This window comes from Pimephales promelas, chromosome 1, assembly GCF_988280905.1.
Source record: "Pimephales promelas chromosome 1, fPimPro1.hap1.1, whole genome shotgun sequence".
Classification (NCBI taxonomy): domain Eukaryota; kingdom Metazoa; phylum Chordata; class Actinopteri; order Cypriniformes; family Leuciscidae; genus Pimephales; species Pimephales promelas.
This window is the reverse complement of record NC_142769.1, coordinates 13,157,510-13,160,255: the sequence shown is the minus strand read 5'-3', so window position 1 is coordinate 13,160,255 and position 2,746 is coordinate 13,157,510. Positions and strand designations below refer to the sequence as shown.

General features: G+C 38.7%; 1 long non-coding RNA gene across 2 annotated transcripts; it reads left to right on the top strand.

Annotated features, from left to right (window-relative positions):
- The first annotated feature begins 346 nt into the window (after window positions 1-346).
- Window positions 347-1,843, top strand: LOC148998367 (uncharacterized). 2 transcript variants are annotated; one of them, XR_016155184.1, is made up of 5 exons: window positions 347-432; window positions 927-982; window positions 1,085-1,136; window positions 1,344-1,387; window positions 1,515-1,843. It is a non-coding gene; the product is annotated as an uncharacterized LOC148998367 (long non-coding RNA). The 2 variants fall into 2 exon arrangements; XR_016155188.1 differs by having other exon boundaries at window positions 1,085-1,155.
- Window positions 1,844-2,746: the final 903 nt, after the last annotated feature.

The following is a 2,746-nucleotide window of genomic DNA, read 5'->3' as shown; positions in this document are numbered from 1 at the left end:
TCCCATCGCGTTTGACAACGCAGCTCGAAGTTCCCTTGAAAGGGAACGTCTCCGGTTACGTATGTAACCCTGGTTCCCTGAGAGGGAACGAGAGCTGCGTTCGCCTGCCATACTTCCTGCTTGCCCTGATCGACTTGCTTCAGGCCTTTCACAGAAGCTGTCGCGGTCTGATCTCAAGGGTGCTTTATAGTTTCCTGGTCGATGACGTCACCTGACGTCCTACTCTCTCATTGGACTGATTGTACAGACGCTTCACGACGCAATCACGCAGAGCGTTCCCATCACGTTTGACAACGCAGCTCTCGTTCCCTCTCAGGGAACCAGGGTTACATACGTAACCTGAGACGTTTTTCAAGCAGAAAATAACAACACAGATATTCAGCCTGCATCGCCGTCATGATCGCTGGTGAACCCATCTCCTCTAAATTGAAGGTAAGTTCATCCAGTCTAGTAAATTCTATGTCCATGTGTACTTATAGTGTTTGGTAGTTTAGCGTTATTGTCTTTAACTTCACAAACCTGCTGTGGTTACTGCCGCGAATGTCCAAGGGCGTTAACCTTAACGGCACAGTTTTTTGTTTTGCGTCAGCTTGCTGCTCTTAATTCTTTATTAGTTTCATTTCAATTTGAACAATTTGGGACACTAAACTGTAGGTTGCACGTTGTTATCTGGCTGCTAGCTAGCTACCATTCTTTGCTAGTAATCAAGCTAACTCGTACTGAGTGTTCAATTGGCTTTTCCCAATGCGTTTACTCTGAATATCGTCAGAAATTATGAAAAAATAATAAGTGCAGGGTCATAAAAACTTAAAGCGCATAATGTGCTTGTATGCTCTAGTGTAGGCTATCCTTGTTTGTAAAACTGCAACACTGTGATGGAGTGAAATCTTTAAGTTGTTTGTTAACCCATTTGTTTTGTCTCTTAGGTGCTGTAAGGAGTGAGGTGTCCTTCCCTGATACGAGAAAAAAACACCTAAACAAGGTAACGTTACTTGTTGTGATCTCATCCTCTTTTCTTTTGAACAGGCCCCAGTCAAATAAAAAGTAAAACTAAACTAATTTAGATTAACGTCTGTGTTTACAGATGACTATGAGCGTAAGACAGTGGTGAAAACGCCAAAGAGAACTGGAACATGGCTTTGAACAAGAAATCAAGTAATTTAGAATTTTTTTACAATTAAGGCTGCAATTTTCATCAAAGTACTTTGCAGTTCAGCAAGTTTTATAGATGTATCTCTAATTGTTATAATATTGCAGAATTATTATTTATCATCTTATAAATCTGTTCAGTTTCATCATTTGATAATAACTTTTAAAACTTTAAAAAAAAAATTGTGGTATAGATGCAGTGACTGAGACTGGGAGATGCAGTGACTGAGACCTGGTGGTAAGTATTGATCTATTGTCAGTGGAGAAGACACTTTTAATAGACACCTTCTCTCTTGTGAGCTAGCAAACTTTGCTATTCTAATTAGAGCATTGTAAACCTCACCAAATGTGTTTGTTTATTTCAGTGTTCCAGAAAAAGGTCCTGAAACTACTGGTCGACATCCGCCATCGCCTGAAGGAAACCAGGAAGTGGATGCAGAGGAAACATATTTTTGCTTACAAATGTGGGGACTTGGGGCATGATTGCAGATTGCCTTTGCATACATCTAAATCGTTTGTCTTTTTCAACTTTGCAGAAGGGATCATGAAATTCGGTTCCACAGCCACTGAGGTGCATGTACATCAAGGTGAACGTGTCTGAGCACCTCAAGCACGCGTCGCAAAGACTTGGAGGTGGAGGATTCACTACGCCCTGATGAGCCTACAGGACTTAAATTAGGAGTAAAAGGGAAGTTAAAGGGATAGTTCACTTTGAAATTAATTTTTGAAATGTTTTAGCTTACGTCAAGGGCATCCAAGATGTAGGTGTCTTTGTTTCCACAGTAGTTTCAATTTTGATATTTTTACGTCAAACCATTCTTGTCTGTCAGTCATATAATGGAAGTCATATAATGGAATGGGATCTCTTAAAAGAGCATGCACAGAGAAGTCCAAATTAAACATGATTTAATGACTCATAAATTAAGTACACATTGATGGCTAAGATACGAAATGAGCGGTTTGTGTGAGAAAATGAACAGTGTGTGTATATATGTATAATAGCAACATAAATACTGTTTGTTTTCTCTCACAAACCGCTCGTTTCGTGTCTTAGTCCATCAATGTGTACTTAATTTATGAGTCATTAAATCATGTTTAATTTGGACTTCTCTGTGCATGCTGTGCAGGTGGTGACCATAGACCTCCATTATATGACTGACAGACAAGAACGGTTTGACCTAAAAATATCAAAATTGAAAATACTGTGGAAACAAAGACACCTACATCTCGGATGTCCTTGAGGTAAGTTAAAACATATCAAAAATTAATTTCAAAGTAAACTATCCCTTTAAATTACATCCTTATTATTTGTTTATAATTCTGCCTCCACTGTACATGTGTGATATATCTGGTGCCCAATTCTGATGCCATTCAGGGCAATTTATTTTTGAATAAAGATGCAATATAGAATTGTGATTTATTTGTATAACTGTAGTGCTGTATGTTGTCCCATGTTTCCAGAGGGTGGGGGACATGTTTTCTGTGCTTTGAAGATGTTCTGTTCTGTGCTTTGAAGATGTTCTGCTTTGTACATAGTTGTGTGTTTGTTCTTACTTGAGATGGTGTTAAGGTACATTTTAAATTCTTTCAAAAAAAC